Source organism: Coregonus clupeaformis, unplaced genomic scaffold (genome assembly GCF_020615455.1).
Source record: "Coregonus clupeaformis isolate EN_2021a unplaced genomic scaffold, ASM2061545v1 scaf3628, whole genome shotgun sequence".
Lineage (NCBI taxonomy): Eukaryota > Metazoa > Chordata > Actinopteri > Salmoniformes > Salmonidae > Coregonus > Coregonus clupeaformis.
In genome coordinates this window covers 1-19,355 of record NW_025537082.1, presented here as the reverse complement: position 1 = coordinate 19,355, position 19,355 = coordinate 1, and the positions used below count along the sequence as shown (strand labels likewise).

Sequence of the window (19,355 nt, the reverse complement as noted above, 5' to 3'; positions counted from 1 at the left end):
ATTTACCCCCCCAAAAATGAAATGCTAATTAGCTGCTAATGTGGCTATCCTAAAGAACTACAAATGCCATGATGATCTGGACAAGACTGCCAAATCGAGGCAAAGGTAAGGATCTCTGGATTAACTATATAATGTTAGCTAAATGTAGTAATGAATAAATATGCTACATTTATTTCAATGGACAATTCTGATGGGGGGCACTTACCCCACGACTTTAAAAAACGCCCCTTTTCTAAAAAAAAACATTTAATTAAATAACTCAAAGTGTAAACTGTAGCATTTTTTTTCCCTCTATAGTTTATTAGCCTAAGCATGACCTTCATCCACATAATTCCCCCCCCCCCAAATGTTGCTTTTTTGTGTCAGCAATTAGACATTGTTCTTAGGGGGGGCGAGTTACCCCCTAGTACCCTAGCGCCAGTCTCCTCTAGGTACATAGGATGGCTACTTCCCAACCAGAACCCTGGCCTGATGAGAACGTGAGTAGATTACGTTGAAAACAACGGTCGGCCATCTTGGAGACAGTCTCTACCTCTTATACCTCAGCGGTCAGGCGGGCACCATTCTTCAGATAAAGAAAAAAGCGCTAAAACTGTGCTGTCAAGACAATAGCTGTTGTGTCCGTTTCAAATGTATTACTACAGTTATGTAATAGCACATTTCAACTTTCTAATATAGAAATAATATTTCATAACATGCTAGGTTACAAATACGTCAAGGTATTATCAAGTTTGGTAAAGGTTTTAGCTATGTTTTATTTGTGTGTCAAACCGAGTGAGTGAAGAACATGATAAAAACTATTTTACAAGTCACATAGCTAACTAGAGACTTTGGGTTTGTCTGCGTGATTGAATGTACATCATTTCGTCAAGATAATTTAATAAATAATCAATTTATTTTAGATTTCTGAGTTCGTTTACATCAACATACTTCACTGCAGACAGTGCGGATGCATTAGAGAGAGAGAGAAGTTGACGGTTGCACTACTATTTTGAAGCTGCCTGAATGTAATGTCCAGCAGTTTTCTACATGTGTTGTAATCTAGGGTTGGAACCGGTTCAACCGAAAAATAACCTCAAAATGAACCGGAAACTAAAGTGTTCTATACTTTTCAGTAATAGCAGTTATTTTAAAAGCATGGAATCCAGGTAATAACCTTATTTTACTTTCCTGGCATTTTGTTCTCCAGTCCCACAAAAAGCGCAACAACCCAGGTAACAAGGACCGTAACTGAGACATTTGTAACATTCCCCTTAAGTCTTCCAGAGGTACTGAATGTCATAGCCCGTTTGGGACATTACAGGCACATTCATAACGTTTCTAATACAGTGGGGGAAAAAAGTATTTAGTCAGCCACCAATTGTGCAAGTTCTCCCACTTAAAAAGATGAGAGGCCTGTAATTTTCATCATAGGTACACGTCAACTATGACAGAGAAATTGAGATTTTTTTTTCCTGAAAATCACATTGTAGGATTTTTAATGAATTTATTTGCAAATTATGGTGGAAAATAAGTATTTGGTCACCTATAAAACAAGCAAAATTTCTGGCTCTCACAGACCTGTAACTTCTTCTTTAAGAGGCTCCTCTGTCCTCCACTCGTTACCTGTATTAATGGCACCTGTTTGAACTTGTTATCAGTATAAAAGACACCTGTCCACAACCTCAAACAGTCACACTCCAAACTCCACTATGGCCAAGACCAAAGAGCTGTCAAAGGACACCAGAAACAAAATTGTAGACCTGCACCAGGCTGGGAAGACTGAATCTGCAATAGGTAAGCAGCTTGGTTTGAAGAAATCAACTGTGGGAGCAATTATTAGGAAATGGAAGACATACAAGACCACTGATAATCTCCCTCAATCTGGGGCTCCACGCAAGATCTCACCCCGTGGGGTCAAAATGATCACAAGAACGGTGAGCAAAAATCCCAGAGCCACACGGGGGGGACCTAGTGAATGACCTGCAGAGAGCTGGGACCAAAGTAACAAAGCCTACCATCAGTAACACACTACGCCGCCAGGGACTCAAATCCTGCAGTGCCAGACGTGTCCCCCTGCTTAAGCCAGTACATGTCCAGGCCCGTCTGAAGTTTGCTAGAGTGCATTTGGATGATCCAGAAGAGGATTGGGAGAATGTCATATGGTCAGATGAAACCAAAATAGAACTTTTTGGTAAAAACTCAACTCGTCGTGTTTGGAGGACAAAGAATGCTGAGTTGCATCCAAAGAACACCATACCTACTGTGAAGCATGGGGGTGGAAACATCATGCCTTGGCGCTGTTTTTCTGCAAAGGGACCAGGATGACTGATCCGTGTAAAGGAAAGAATGAATGGGGCCATGTATCGTGAGATTTTGAGTGAAAACCTCCTTCCATCAGCAAGGGCATTGAAGATGAAACGTGGCTGGGTCTTTCAGCATTACAATGATCCCAAACACACCGCCCGGGCAACGAAGGAGTGGCTTCGTAAGAAGCATTTCAAGGTCCTGGAGTGGCCTAGACAGTCTCCAGATCTCAACCCCATAGAAAATATTTGGAGGGAGTTGAAAGTCTGTGTTGCCCAGCGACAGCCCCAAAACATCACTGCTCTAGAGGAGATCTGCATGGAGGAATGGGCCAGAATACCAGCAACAGTGTGTGAAAACCTTGTGAAGACTTACAGAAAACGTTTGACCTGTGTCATTGCCAACAAAGGGTATATAACAAAGTATTGAGAAACTTTTGTTATTGACCAAATACTTATTTTCCACCATAATTTGCAAATAAATTCATTACAAATCCTACAATGTGATTTTCTGGAATTTTTTTTCTCATTTTCTCTGTCATAGTTGACGTGTACCTATGATGAAAATTACAGGCCTCTCTCATATTTTTAAGTGGGAGAACTTGCACAGTTGGTGGCTGACTAAATACTTTTTTCCCCCACTGTAAGTATTATAGAGGTTATAAATATCTGGTCGCTAAACAGACATCATGGGAACTTTAAAAACATTCCTTGATAGTCCATGAAAGGTTCTGAATATCATGTTATTTTGGAGATATCCTAGGAACATTTCATAACGTTACATTTAGAGCTATGGTTTTTGTCTTCATGTAACGTTACAATCAGAATGATAGAAATACATTTTGTAACGTTGTCTTTCTAAGTGTGTAGGAACATTTGTTACATTCTAAATAAGTACTTTAGATCCCAAGATATTGGGGCCAGCATAAAGGAAGTGGATCCAGCTCTTCCCCTCCGCAATATATTTTTCCATAATTCTACCGATGTAATAAATGTATGGAAATTAATAATGTCATTTTGACCTCAGTATAGGCCTATGGAAGAGGGAACGATACCTACAAATAATATATTTTTATTATATTAATTTATGAATGTAGCCTATAACAATAATAATAATTTTTACAAATCATTATAAAGCAGCTAGCAGTAGTGGTGGCCTGACGACGGTTCATCCTGAATATTCCTTTTGACTCCATTATCCGTCATTGCAAATATAGAAGTGGGTGTGGCAACTAACAATACTGAGGCTGGAGCCAGAAAGAAACACTTACCGTACTAATTGGTAAAAGTGAAACAACACAGCTTAACAGCGAAGACGCCATTGACTCCGACTGACCGAACACAGTTCACCTCTTGGAAGTTTTTACGAAAGGTAAGTTATCCGGCGTGTACTATTTAAACCAAGTAACTTAGTGTACTCCCAGCTCCCCAGATAAAGACATGTTGATGATGTCAGGCTATCTAACTAGCGAGGAAGCTTGCCAGTTAGCTAATTAGCCAGTTGGCTAATAGATAGTTTAGCCTAGTTACGTTACTTGGATAGTGCCGCGTGTAACCACTGCCTGTGTTACAGGGTTGAGTAATCGTGTTATTAGGTCCTGATGAAGAACAACATTGGTCTATTACTAGCATAAGCACGTAAAAATATATAATGCATGCTACGGCTTGATACATTTTTACTAAAGGGCTGACTAAATTTAAACAATCCAGATAATGAAAAGTGCAATTTATCCGTTCTATAACACCAACATTCTCCAAATGCCTTGCAGTGTCACGATAGCCTGAGAAGCTGTAGTCATCTCTTTCCTCATTTAAGTTATGATTCAAGATGGACATTATGGATAACGTCTTGGGTAGTAGAGATTCATGTTCTTTCCGTTTCTTTACTTAGTGTTCTAAAGATTGAAAATGTCTTCAAAAAAGGTAAACCTATGTGTTGTCTAACTGGTTATTCATTTTTAATGGACAAGTAAGGCAGTCCAATTTCATTTTGTACTGTATGTGTAGAGCCATTGTCATATCATTGTTTAATCATTTTCAGACTGTTAAATCCTCTGGTGTAACACGGATGTCGAGTACTTCAAGAAAGAGAGAATACAATAGAATCTGGACTAAATTGTCAAGGGAGAAAACCAACCTTAAGAAAAAAAGGGTAGAGAAGGAAGTAAATGACAATGAAAGTGGATCTAGTCTCATCAGCCAGTCTGACACCAAGAGTGAAGATACCAGTTCTACTGAATTTGAGAGCAAAATTGAGTCAGATAGTGAAGTTGAGGCAGTGGAAGGTACTCCTCCAAGACTGCCAACACACAGTGACAGATTCAGAGACTGAAGCCAATGCTGGTAATTCAGGAGGCAACTGACCCTGACAATAATGATGTTGACCTGGCAACCTGGATAAGTGATTTCCAAGTGAAACACAATGCTGTTGATGCACTTCTGAAGATGCTGCAGTCTAATGGTCACCCAGATTTGCCTTCCACTGCTAGAACTCTCCTAGAAACCACCAATGTTTTTGTTGAAGTCAAGTCTAATGTGGAGTTTGTCAGATTTAAAGTGAAGGTGGAGTTAGTGAAACATCTAAGCATCTATCCTAAACCAGTGGTTGGAGATTTGAATCTTTTAGAAATATCCCTTAATCTGGATGGTCTCCCTTTGTTCAAAAGTACCAATATGTCGTTATGGCCACTTTTGTGCTCTATCAATCTATCACCACCAACAGTTGTCGTTGGTGCAAGTCAAGGAGGTCAGTCAACAGCTAAACCGACTAAAGGATAAAATTCCAGGCTGCTTTGCTCGCAAACAACGGCGATTGGATGACCTTGACCGTTGGAAGGCCACAGAATTTAGACCGTTTCTACTCTATACTGGGAAAGTAGTGCTGAGAAGAATCTGGTCTAAAGAACAGTACACACACTTCATGGCCTTCAGTGTGGCCATGTGCATTTTGGTTTCTCCTCAACTTTCTTCAATCCACAGTGCCTATGCTCATGCTTTACTGAACTTCTTTGTGGAGCAGGGAAGGGTTTTGTATGGAGACACATTTCTCGTGTATAATGTTCACTCCCTCCTACACCTCACTGCTGATGCTGAAGAACTTGGCTGCCTTGACAACTGTAGTGCTTTCAAGTTTGAGAACTACTTGCAACAACTAAAGAAGATGGTCTGTTCAGGGAGGCGGCCACTTGTGCAAGAACGCACAGTTAGAGCTTCTCCCCGCCAACAGGTCATCAAAATGAGACGGCCAAACAATGCCTACATACTTAATGATAGGTCAAGAAGATGCCTCTGATACTTACCTCTGCAGGGTGTTTCAGCATCTGGAATCTTACACGCTGAGTCCTTGTGACTCAAGACTGTATTGGACTTTCCGCACCACTACGAGGAGCACACATGCATCTCATTGCAAAGAGCAGTCTTGTTAAGCAAGCTATTATACTTGAGGAGGACCATGGCACTCGTGTTGTGCTTACCATCTTGCACAGCCTGTAGCAAGCCCCATTTAGCTACAGCCAAGTTCACAAGCTGTATTAGTTATGCAAACTATCTTGGCTGGTAAATCAAGAGACTGAACAGTGTGGAATTGGTGTTTAGTTTTTTCTGCACAGGGCATACAGCATTATTATGTTGTACATTTAGTAAAAGAGAACAATGTTGAAGTTGTACCAGAGCAGTGGGTGGAGAAGAGAGATGGGGGTGAGTTGATCAGTGAAATGGTTTACCCTTTTTAGGCAAAGAGATGGATAAATATTTCACTTTAAACAGTGTCTCATATCCTGCAGGTCCTGTGTTGCTACTGGCCAAGAAATGCCATTAAGAGAGGAGACCGGCCTGACAAAATATTACGGGAGTAGTACAGAATTTCCATCTTTTCATCAACTGGTAAAATAATATTTGACTGTCCATCCACTCCCGTTTATATTGCCATGTATGCTTGGTTGTGTGGCTCTGGAGCAGGTTGCATCAGTTGAACATACTCCTACACGTAAGGCTAGTTACAACGTAGAATATGTTCTAAGCCAGGCGTAAACCTGTGTCACCACCTGGTTGGAAGTAATAGCTTTTGCTACGCCAGGAGAGTAAAAACTAAGTGTAATGTGGGGGTAGACGTATAGTATATATCTATAACTAGTTTCCAAGGTAAGTGTTTCATGACTAGTCATGTCGCATCTTGTTCAATTTTCTAAATCATTACGTCGGGCGTAGGTAGGTCCAACTTATCTCTTACACCTTATCGTCTAACTGGTGCAACCCACTCCTGGTCAGTAGAGTCAGGAACTTCCCCCTCTTAAGTACTATATGTATTGGCTGAAAGTATTACTATGTGAATTACAAATACTCAATAGCCGGTTTGCCAGTGTTAATAGGAAACTATTTATGACAATGTTTATTGCACATACAGACAATTACTCTGTGGCAGAGCAACGAGCCAAACGGGGGGTTGACACCTCCAATGTTGAATCTGACGAGGAACCAGCGAAGAGGGCGGTGACTAAACCAATCAGATTCCGTGTAGAGCCACCTGGTGAGGATTTCTTAACTGCTCTTATTCCATTGTGTGTATTACATGCATCAGGAAGTAGATGAAATAAATGAGTATTTTTTTGTATTGTCCTTCGTTAGATGATGATGGAAGTGAAGCACTCCAGAAAAAGACAAATGAACCCAGACAAGCCCAGCGTACAGTGCCACAGCTTCCACCAGCCCCTAGTGGTAAGATCCTGCATTAGGCTACTAGGTCATTGAATGTATAATCAGCAAGTTGATGGTAAGTTTTACACACATTCAAGTATGTGGGTGAAGAAAAGCTTACAGTTAATGCAAGTACTAGTCTTGAATTGAGACGGCATGAAATCATGACCTAATGACAGTTGATTTGACAAGAAATTACCACACCCATCTGATCTTGACACACTTGATTATTTAGTGACCAAAAGTGTAACAGTTCTTTATTTTTTTATTTTTAGTAACTTCAAGAGCCAGTGTCTTTGAAAAGACCCTACAACAAGGTACATAATGTTTCAAGTCTGATAAACAAGCCTACTTTCTCAAAGTTCTGTTCCTACCAACTGTATGGGATGAACAGGAAAATCTGTTAAGTGTGTACTATAAATGTGGTAACGGTTTGACATCTGTGATATTCTCTGAAGTTGCAGATGCAGAGGACTTGAGGCCATGTGCCACCTCAAGCCAGAGCGACAGTAAGTGTATTTTTGTAGTTTTAGGGTAAACAATTAGTTTTAGGGTAAACAATTAATTTTAGGGTAAACAATTGAATTTTATGAAATATTATAGCTGTACAAACCTTTCAAAGCCACTCAATAGAATACAATTACCATCATATTTTTGCATATTAGGTTATTTAAAGTCATATTACTATTTTGTGCATACTGTTAGAACTTTTCAAATAGTTGTGGTGCTGTGTATGGGTGAAGCTTGAATGTACAACAGTAGTGAAATCACCCTATTCTTCTGGGGTAAAACACAAGTGTGATGCCATGTTTGTAAATATCTGTATGGATTTGCCATCAAACTAAAAGCATAATATGAAATAAAATAAATTATGCTTAGCATTTATTTTTGTTGGGATTCATTAACCTTCCCACTGAGCTCCTGACTGACATCCCTTCACGTTTGGTTCTGTGCCAGTTTCAAAAGCAAAGTATTCATGTTTTTCCTTCTGTTTTCTCAGTAAGTCCAAGTGGCAGCCAGGAAGAAGCTGGCCAAGACAGAGCATCAGAATCAGGTTTCTTTAGCCATCAAGATATTGATCTCGAAATCGTACATGTAGAAAGTTTAAATAACAGCATGATTTGTTCTTATATTTTAGACCAAGAGCTGCCATTCCTGCTTGATGAGCCTGTGGCTTCTGAGATGCCTGCTGGATACATTAAAGGTATATTATGCTAGCCTATATGTTACAACATGTTGCTTCTCTTGTATTGTCAACATCAATTCCAAATTGTTTGGCTGTCAGCAGTTACATGGTTATCAATACTACTAATATATATGAAGGGTGGATATTTTGATCGAGGTATTTCACATGGCCTTGATACATGTCCTGCCTGGTACTCATGGCTTGTATTGTCACACTACTTGCAGCAAAACTGTTGAGTCTTTATTATTTTGCAGATTTAAGCAGTGGAGATGAGGATAATGGTGAAACTGGAGATGATCCGTACAGAGTTCAGGACTGCTCTGAACCAAGTTATGGAGGCCATAGAGGATAATGGTGGAACTGGAGATGATCCATACAGAGTTCAGGACTGCTCTGAACCAAGTTACGGAGGCCATAGAGGATAATGGTGGAACTGGAGATGATCCGTACAGAGTTCAGGACTGCTCTGAACCAAGTTATGGAGGCCATAGAGGATAATGGTGGAACTTGAGTTGATCCGTACAGAGTTCAGGACTGCTCTGAACCAAGATATGGAGGCCATAGAGGATAATGGTGGAACTGGAGATGATCCGTACAGAGTTCAGGACTGCTCTGAACCAAGTTATGGAGGCCATAGAGGATAATGGTGGAACTGGAGATGATCCGTACAGAGTTCAGGACTGCTCTGAACCAAGTTATGGAGGCCATAGAGGATAATGGTGGAACTGGAGATGATCCATACAGAGTTCAGGACTGCTCTGAACCAAGTTACGGAGGCCATAGAGGATAATGGTGGAACTGGAGATGATCCGTACAGAGTTCAGGACTGCTCTGAACCAAGTTATGGAGGCCATAGAGGATAATGGTGGAACTTGAGTTGATCCGTACAGAGTTCAGGACTGCTCTGAACCAAGATATGGAGGCCATAGAGGATAATGGTGGAACTGGAGATGATCCGTACAGAGTTCAGGACTGCTCTGAACCAAGTTATGGAGGCCATAGAGGATAATGGTGGAACTGGAGATGATCCGTACAGAGTTCAGGACTGCTCTGAACCAAGTTATGGAGGCCATAGAGGCCCGGCAGCCAAAGGAGTCAGAGTCCTTGGGGCAACTTGAAATGCTGCAAAACCCTGCAGAAACAAACGAGGAACTAAAGGATATCTGTGAAACACTTAAAGACTCCCACTATCGAAGGGAAATGGTAGGGATGGCCATTTAAAATGTATCTGTTTGTAAAAAATGGGAAATCTATTTTGAAAGCAATTGACAAAAATAAGTTAGCTGTTTATCAAGAGCCCCTTGAATGCGTCCAGATTTGAGAGAAAATTGCAACCTGCAATATTATTGAATCAAAATATCTTAATGTCAACGAAATGCAGTTGTCATATATGCCATATGCCTATTTAGTGTTTGGATTGATTTCCCAATTAACACTTAACTTATCTTAAGAAGAAACGATCAGCCCTCTGCCTGTTTACACAAGTTTTAGCCCACGATTACATGATACACTACAAAAATGATTTCTCATTACTATCAATCAGAACTGTATGTCCAGCTGTTTTAGCTGAGGAACACACAAATGAGTGGGATTTTTTTTTTTTTTTTATCAGATCCGATACCTGACCCTCTGCTGTGGCCTGGACCTGGGCTCAGGAATCAGACGAATGATGAGAAAATTTAGAACAGAGGAGCTGTGGACAGGCTACTCCTTGAAGGGCAGGAAGGGGAAGAGGGCCTTTAATGAGCTATCAATCTATAATGCTGTCACAAGTAAGTAAATGCACAAGTTTAGATCCTTATTTATTATTATTTAGTAGATATCATTATTGGTAAGTATTTCTAAGTCCTTGTCCCCTTGTTACGCAGCCAGCCACGACCGGGAGACCCATGAGGTGATGCACAATTGGCCCAGTGTCGTCCAGGTTAGGGGAGGGTTTGGCCAGCCGGAATGTCCTTGTCCCATCACACTGTTACGTGCCTTATTGGTACTATAGGTACCCACTGACGAAAGTTAAGTTCCCAGTGGTTACCAGAAACTGCATTTTATGGGGCTCTCAACGGACTTTCTGACGTTTAGCAATGTTATGAGGTTGACTTAAAAATACACATATTTAACGGTTTAAAATCCCTCACATTTCTACGTCCTGAAAAGACTTGGGACATAAGTTTTGTCAGCGGACACCACAGCTACGTAGAAGGAACGTTTCACAATAACGTTATCATGACTTATGTAGGGACTAAAATAACTTTGGTGACATCCTGGAACGTAATTTTGTTAGCTGGGAAAGCTCACTCTAGAAACGTATTCCAGTTTCTGCCTGCCAGCTGGAATGGAAACCTTTGCCAGTGGGTGTGCGTGTGGAAACTACCTGCTCCTCCCCTCTGAAGCATAGGTTACTGTATCCTACTGACAACGTTACAAGCATGATTCAGAAATTAGGGAGATATGTTTAATTTTAGAAGAATGGATGAACTTTTTCAATGCTAGTTAAGGATACTATAGTCATCACGTTTCACATTGGATTTATTAACGACAAAAAGGTACGACCTGTTTTTAATTCTAGTGCTGCACTGCACAAACAAGGTTGTTAACTAGCTAGCTAACATCTGCTCTGGTCCAACGTTAAACCAACTCTGAAGTTCAAAAACATTCAAAGTTCCTCCATAGAAGCCGCTCCTCCGTAGGTATAATTCTGTGGGCCTAATTCAGATAATGCAGGTCATAACACGATGCCCAGCTCTTCAATGCAAGCTTCCTCTATCCTCTTAACGAGCTCTCCACACCAGCAAAATGTCGCACCTTACACTGTGATTGGCAGCACAGTGTGCTCTGAATGATTTTCCTATACAGATACTCTGTGGTGTACTAGTGTATTTATTCTCCCACTTGGATGTCACTTCCACAAGCTTTAAATTGAGGGCCAGTTTGTCAGGATGGGTAATGTACTGTACACATTAATTACAAGTACTCCTAAAGATACACTTCATTTTAACTAGCTAAATCCTGTGTAGCAACTAGTAATTACATTGTACTTGGCTAACATTACATGTACTATGCTTTGAAATAGTGTCTTATTCTTCATCTGGGATTTGGATTTGTAAAATGTATTATAAAATGTATTTAATATATGTCTGATCAGGCTCAGGTAGCATCAGGTTTGTATTTTCATGCTGATCAAAGCTCTAATCAAATCCAGACATGTATAAGCGTTATAATGCTTTTGAATGACACTTCCTTTTTTGGCGAAAAATACCGGGTTACCCAGGAGAAGAGTGATTTATTCTCGGGATGGAACATTTGTAAAACACCGGGGAAATATTAAACCCTGATGCGCATACCAGTTGATTCACAAGACACCAACTAAGTAACTTACATGTACGGTATCTTCATTAGGCCTAATGGCATTTCATGTCCATGATAGGAAGTTTGTTGTAGTGGCTCAGTAAGGCTAATTGTATAAGTAACCCTCTAAAGTGCCATGTTTGTACAGTTTATTATGTGGAGGAAACATTTAGGCAGCCAGGACCATACACCAGGACCGCTCCGTAGGCCGCACTGTAGGCCTAGCTCTTACTGCAGTCCAGTGCCATGGACATCTTTGAAGTTTGGCCTCTAGTAATTTAGGAGGGCAACTTTATGAAGGCCTCCTCACCCTGGTCTTATCGTACAAGGCTCTACAGACATATAAAATAAAGACAGGCTATTTTTACATATTATTTGCGTTGATGATGTATTGAAGTCAAGTGGTTCAACATTCAAATGTAGTTGGATGGACCTCACAGGACTGCTTGGAAAACGCGACAGTCGGTGGAACACTTGCGCCACCAAGTGGACAATTGTTTCAGTTCCCTTGTGGCATCAACGCTACCAGAGATATGTGATATAAGATCAAATGTTATGTCAATATTATTATCTCTAAATTGATTCCCCCACCCGTATTTCATATATTATTATTCAGATTTAGCTGTTAATCTGGATTTAATTTATAAACGCTTTCTGTCATTTCCGATTGGAGGGCAGCTGACCACGTGACTTACGAACCTAACAATTTGTTACTTTGTAACAGTCTAAAGTGGTTATTCCCAACGTTGATCAACTCCCAATCTATGCCAAGGTTTTTTAAAAGCATTATCTTTAAAGCATTATCACTGTACCATTTACACCCTGTATCCTGTGCATGTGACGAATAAACATTGATTTGATTAGAAGATTAACGCACCATTCACATCAGCTATCATAGTCAATATAGCAGTGACTGACTTGACCATCACTTTCTAGCCATCATTGACATTGAGATGAAGATGGTCAAATGTGAAAATATAAAATACATTGTGATCGTAATAGAATTTAACAAAGCAATTCTGTTGTCTTTGCCTGCTTTATCTTTACAATGACAGGGGGTGCACCGTTCCTGGAGGTACTGCAATACCAGGTCGATGCGTGGAGTGGACGGAGCAAGCCCCTATTCCATCTCCCTGTTCCAGAAATCAATTCAATATATGGTCCCCAGATAGGGGACGTATCAGATATTAAACTGATAAGAACAGCCAGAACCGTGCGAGGGCCTGGGTCTTGTTGCTGACCGGGAGGTGGCGAGAGTGAGATGTAAAGCTGTATAGCGGCTGCCCAGGAACAAGTAGAGGTCAGGCAAGCCTCCCCCCTGAGCCTGGGCCTCTTTACCACCTCCCTCCTCAGCCTCTCCCACTTGCTTCCCCACAGAAAATAAAAAAGCATCCGGTCCAGAGCTAACAATGTTGTCCTAGGAGGGATAAAAACAGAACTGATTAATAAAAGGACAGGTAAAATCACAGCCTTGATGATTAAAACCTTGCCCTCAAAAGTCAGTCATCTCAGTCCCCAAAAACCCAGTCTTTATCTTACAGTCGCTAAAATCCCAGTCCAATTACCACTACCTCCTCCCTCCCTGACTGATAAGAACAGATTTTTTCTTTGGGATTTTTTATTTATTGTACATTTCCTTTTAAAACAGCTCACACTTTTTATTCATTTGCACACATAAAAACGGCATAAGTTGTTTATTTAAAACAATAAAACAATCATGCATAAAAGTACCCTTTCCTGTAAAAGCCAATCTATAAAAGCCATTTAAAATGTGCATAAATAATTTAACAAAGTAAAACATTTTTAAGACATGGAAAGCCTGTCAAAAGTCACTTTGTTAAAAAGCTGTCTTCTGTCCTTTGTACAGGAACGGGGTGAGTCCTTATCAAAAAAGCCTCCTCCTGCTCTTCCTGAATCGACTCCGTACCCATCCATCGGGGCCCAGATGAGACTCCTCCCCTAGGTGCATCGCCCTAGGCTCCGCAGTGCTGTCAGGCCGTGGCCGCCGGGACCTCAGGTGTTGTGGGGGACCCTTCGCCTGGGGTCGAGGCCCCCTGTCGTTCATACCACCCCAGGGCTTCCGTGGCTACCAAAGCCACTGCCTGGGGGGTGGTCTCTACCTGTTTTCCTACCAGCAGGTTGCGGGAGGAGTGCGTCCTTCAGACACGTGAGGGTGGGCCAGAGTTTTGTGAAGGCCTTTGGTGGTATAGGCCTTCGACCCACCCCATACAGCACGAGCTGAGGCGTTAGGTCCTCCCCTGCTGGCAGGCGTGGGGAGATCAGGGGGCCTGCTTCCTTACACAGGTCCCGTGCGGCTCTGCACTCCCAGAGCAAGTGCCTCACCGACTCTTCTTGGCCGCAGCCTGGTCGGGGGCACGCGGATGTCCTCGCCATGCCCCGGAAGTGCATAACGGCCCTGACCGGGAGGATCTCATGGGCGACCATCCAGGACAGGTCACGATGCCAATTCAGCAGAGCAGGATGGGCCACGTTGCGCCAAACCGTTGTGGGCTCACCTATAGCGAAAACTTGTACTCCAGATACTACACAGCGATATCGCAATGCTTTCGGGAGATAGGTGCCATTCTCGGACACGTCAAATTCGATGACGTTCACACAAAACGTAGCTCTGTAAACTGTCCGCCAAATATCAAAGATAATGCTTTTTAAAAATATTGGCATAGATTGGGAGTTGATCAACGTTGGGAATAACCACTTTTGACTGTTACAAAGTAACACATTGGTAGGTTCGTAAGTCACGTGGTTATCTGACCTCCAATCGGAAATGACAGAAAGCGTTTATAAATTAAATCCAGATTAACAGCTAAATCTGAATAATAATATATGAAATACGGGTGGGGGAATCAATTTAGAGATAATAATATTGACATAACATTTGATCTTAAATCACATATCTCTGGTAGCGTTGATGCCACAAGAGAACTGAGCAATTGTCCACTTGGTGGCGCAAGTGTTCCACCGACCGTCGCATTTTCCAAGCAGTCCTGTGTGGTCCATCCAACTATATTTTAATGTTGAACCACTTGACTTCAATACATATTCAACGCAAATAACGTGAACAATAAAAATTGCCTGTCTTTATTTTACATGTCTGTAGAGCCTTGTACGATAAGACCAGGGTGAGGAGGCCTTCATAAAGTTGCCGTCCTAAATTACTTAGAGGCCAAACTTCAAAGATGTCCATGGCACTGGACTGCAGTAAGAGCTAGGCCTACAGTGCGGCCTACGGGAGCGGTCCTGGCGTATGGTCCTGGCTGCCTAAATGTTTCCTCCATAATAAACTGTACAAACATGGCACTTTAGAGGGTTACTTTTACAATTAGCCTTACTGAGTCACTACAACAAACTTCCTATCATGGACATGAAATGCCATTAGGCCTAATGAAGATACCGTATATATGTACCCTCTTATTGTTCTCTTTTGCCTGACCTTCAACTAGCAAGGTATGTTGTCCTTGGCGCCGTAATTTGTCAATATAAAACTGTGGTAAAGTTACACAAAGTGCTGTTACGCAACTACAGGTTTTGTTACAATGTGGACAATATAAAGATGTATGTTAACAACTTTCACCGAGCTCGCTAATTTGGGTACCTATTGTAACTCGGGAGTATTTGGGGCAGTGTTTGAGTGAGTTTCTATGTGCTCACGCAGGTGCCCGAGAGCTGTGGCTGCACCAAGGGCTAACCTATTGTGTGTTGTCTCGTGGTGTGCAGTTATGTCTTTTTATTTTGTCAGAATTATGTTGTATATCATTTTACTTGTATTGTATAGTGTGTTGTTAGGCACTGAATGTGTGCATGCAGCACCTGTTCTCTTTTGCCTGACCTTCAACTAGCAAGGTGCCCGAGAGCTGTGGCTGCACCAAGAGCTAACATATTGTGTGTTGTCTCTTCGTGTGCAGGTCGAATAAAAAATTATCCAACCATCAGAATTCCAGTTGTGGCAGTGTCCTAATTACGTGACCTGCCGACTGGTCAGCTCAAGCTCGACCGCCGGAGCTGTGCATGTGGATGAGGTGCACGACCTGCGCATGTGAATTTGTTGATGGCTTACTGTAAGTGAATATATACTGTAAACAGTGAAAGTGAATGTAGCATATTCATTAGATACAGGTATTCGTGCTTATTTGTATGTTTTGGATGAATTTGTTAATTGCATTTATTTTTTGGGTATTTGAATGCACTAAATTACATTGTATTTTAGTGCTCTGTTGAGCCATGGAAGATTCTCAAATCCATAAGACGTGTTATGCTGGGGATTTTAGTGTGGGTAGAGGGGAGGGGTGTCCTTCCATTTACACCAATTGTACAGTCAGCTCCTGGGAGTAGAGCGTTTGCTAGTCCTGAGTTTGCAAGCACTGGGAGGGGGTAGGCTGTTTGTTCCACCTGACCAGGGTATCCCACCTCTGTCTTTTGATGTACCATCATCCACAGTACTCGGTGATAATGGGACGCCTCCGAGTCAGCTTAGTGACCTTATTAAGCGATTGGTTCAGAGATAGGAGAATCTATCAGAGCGAGTTTACTGCAGCCTGGGGTTTCAAGTCTTTCTCCTGCCCGTCCCCCTCACCAACCCCAGCAGTTTCCCCTGCCTGAGCAGTGTGGGTCAACCTTTATTGATGCGTCCAAGCTGAATCTGGTTGTGAAGTCAGATGTTAGTGCTCCACCTCTTTTTAGGGGGTGATGGCTCAGATAAGCACTCTGTCCTGGAGTGGGAGGAGTTAATGGAAGTCTACCTAGAGAAGAGGGGTTACACTGGGTCTGGGAATGTTGGGGAGGTGATGTCTAGGCTCATGGGGAGGGCACGGGATGTGACCAAAGTCTGGAAGCGTAACAACCTTGTTGTCACAGATGTTAAGGCGGTGTTCAGTGTTTTCAAGCAACACTTTGGGGATACTGTCTGCTCAGGTATGCCATTAGCTGATTTCTATTCAATCAAACCATATGCTAATGAGGGTCCAATAGATTTCTGGATTAGGCTTAACAAAGCTGCAGAGGCAGCCGAACAGTACCTTGTGAGTGAGGACAGGACCTTACCCAATCAGTGCTCAGAGTTGGCAGTCATGTTTGTACGCAACTGTCCTGATAAAGAGTTGGCCCAAGTGTTCAAGAGCAAACCCATTCGTGACTGGACAGCCAGTGAGGTACAGGATCGGTTGGATGAACTGTTAAGGGAACGTAAAGCATGTAGAACACAACTTTCACAGCAGGTTGCTGCTGTTTTTGACTGCCCTCAGGAGGAGTGGGTCCTGTGAAAATACCTAATGTGTCATCTTTTTCTCAATGTGGCCGTGAACCAGACCAGGCACCATCTGTATCTGAGGGTGGGACATTAAAGAAAGTTTTGACTTTGTTAGAGAAGGCTCTGGTCAGCAATACTCAGCAATACTCAGTCTGTGAGTGGCGCAGTGGTCTAAGGCACTACATCGCAGTGCTAGCTGTGCCACTAGAGATCCTGGTTTGAATCCAGGCTCTGTTGTAGCCGGCCGCGACCGGGAGACCCATGGGGCGGCGCACAATTGGACCAGCGTCGTCCAGGGTAGGGGAGGGAATGGCCGGCTCAGTTCGTAGAGCATTGTGTTTGCAACGCCAGGGTTGTGGGTTCGATTCCCACGGGGGGGTATGAAAGTATGTAGCCTAGTTGCAGGATGTAGCCTAGTTGCAGGATGTAGCCTAGTTGCAGTATGTAGCCTAGTTGCAGGATGTAGCCTAGTTGCAGGATGTAGCCTAGTTGCAGTATGTAGCCTAGTTGCAGTATGTAGCCTAGTTGCAGGATGTAGCCTAGTTACAGGATGTAGTCTAGTTGCAGGATGTAGCCTAGTTGCAGTACGTAGCCTAGTTGCAGTATGTAGCCTAGTTGCAGTACGTAGCCTAGTTGCAGTATGTAGCCTGGTTGCAGCATGTAGCCTAGTTGCAGGACGTAGCCCTAGTTGCAGTACGTAGCCTAGTTGCAGTACGTAGCCTAGTTGCAGGACGTAGCCTAGTTGCAGTATGTAGCCCTAGTTGCAGTATGTAGCCTAGTTGCAGGATGTAGCCTAGTTGCAGTATGTAGCCTAGTTGCAGGATGTAGCCTAGTTGCAAGATGTAGCCCTAGTTGCAGGATGTAGCCTAGTTGCAGGATGTAGCCTAGTTGCAGTATGTAGCCTAGTTGCAGTACGTAGCCTAGTTACAGTACGTAGCCTAGTTGCAGTACGTAGCTTCGAAGTTGCAGTACGTAGCCCTAGTTGCAGTATGAGCCTAGTTGCAGCATGCAGCCTAGTTGCAGTACGTAGCCAGTTGCAGATCGTAGCCTAGTTGCAGTATGTAGCCTAGTTGCAGTATATAGTCTAGTTGCAGGATGTAGCCTAGTTGCAGTATGTAGCCTAGTTGCAGTACGTAGCCTAGTTGCAGTATGTAGCCTAGTTGCAGTATATAGTCTAGTTGCAGGATGTAGCCTAGTTGCAGTATATAGTCTAGTTGCAGTATGTAGCCTAGTTGCAGGATGTAGCCTAGTTGCAGGATGTAGCCTAGTTGCAGTATGTAGCCTAGTTGCAGTATGTAGCCTAGTTGCAGTATGTAGCCTAGTTGCAGTATGTAGCCTAGTTGCAGTATGTAGCCTAGTTGCAGTATATAGCCTAGTTGCAGGATGTAGCCTAGTTGCAGGATGTAGCCTAGTTGCAGTATGTAGCCTAGTTGCAGGATGTAGCCTAGTTGCAGTATGTAGCCTAGTTGCAGGATGTAGCCTAGTTGCAGGATGTAGCCTAGTTGCAGGATGTAGCCTAGTTGCAGTATGTAGCCCTAGTTGCAGGATGTAGCCTAGTTGCAGGATGTAGCCTAGTTGCAGGATGTAGCCTAGTTGCAGTATGTAGCCTAGTTGCAGGATGTAGCCCTAGTTGCAGTATGTAGCCCTAGTTGCAGGATGTAGCCTCCAGTTGCAAGATGTAGCCTAGTTGCAGGATGTAGCCTAGTTGCAGTACGTAGCCTAGTTGCAGGATGTAGCCTAGTTGCAGTATGTAGCCTAGTTGCAGTACGTAGCCTAGTTGCAGGATGTAGCCTAGTTGCAGTATGTAGCCTAGTTGCAGGATGTAGCCTAGTTGCAGTACGTAGCCTAGTTGCAGGATGTAGCCTAGTTGCAGTATGTAGCCTAGTTGCAGTACGTAGCCTAGTTGCAGGATGTAGCCCTTTAGTTGCAGTATGTAGCCTAGTTGCAGGATGTAGCCTAGTTGCAGTATGTAGCCTAGTTGCAGGATGTAGCCTAGTTGCAGTGTAGCCTAGTTGCAGTATGTAGCCTAGTTGCAGGATGTAGCCTAGTTGCAGTATGTAGCCTAGTTGCAAGATGCCAGCCTAGTTGCAGGATGTAGCCTAGTTGCTGTATGTAGCCTAGTTGCTGGGATGTAGCCTAGTTGCTGTATGTAGCCTAGTTGCAGGATGTAGCCTAGTTGCTGTATGTAGCCTAGTTGCAGTATGTAGCCTGCAGTTGCAGGATGTAGCCCAGTTGCAGGATGTAGCCTAGTTGCAGGATGTAGCTTAGTCCCAAGTGGCGCAGTGGTCTAAGGCACTGCACTCGCAGTGCTAACTGTGCCACTAGAGATCCTGGTTCGAATCCAGGCTCTGTCGCAGCCGGCCGCGACCGGGAGACCCATGGGGCGGCGCGCAACTGGCCCAGCGTCGTCCAGGGTAGGGAGGGAATGGCCGGCAGGGATGTAGCTCAGTTGATAGAGCATGGCGCTTTGCAACGCCAGGGTTGTGGGTTCGATTCCCACGGGGGCCAGTATAAAAAAATATGTATTCACTAACTGTAAGTCGCTCTGGATAAGAGCGTCTGCTAAATGACTAAAATGTAAATG

At 42.9% G+C, this 19,355-nt stretch overlaps 1 long non-coding RNA gene and 1 pseudogene across 2 annotated transcripts; one reads left to right on the top strand and one right to left on the bottom strand.

Annotated features, from left to right (window-relative positions):
* The first annotated feature begins 3,576 nt into the window (after nt 1-3,576).
* Nucleotides 3,577-7,486, top strand: LOC121557758. Of its 2 annotated transcripts, XR_006660875.1 has the most exons (6): nt 3,577-3,657; nt 6,068-6,167; nt 6,688-6,810; nt 6,909-6,998; nt 7,253-7,294; nt 7,436-7,486. It is a non-coding gene; the product is annotated as an uncharacterized LOC121557758 (long non-coding RNA). The 2 variants fall into 2 exon arrangements; XR_006660876.1 differs by lacking the exon at nt 6,068-6,167 and having other exon boundaries at nt 3,596-3,657.
* A 5,075-nt stretch (nt 7,487-12,561) lies between these two features.
* Nucleotides 12,562-12,763, bottom strand: LOC121560037 (annotated as a pseudogene).
* Between the last annotated feature and the right edge of the window lie 6,592 nt (nt 12,764-19,355).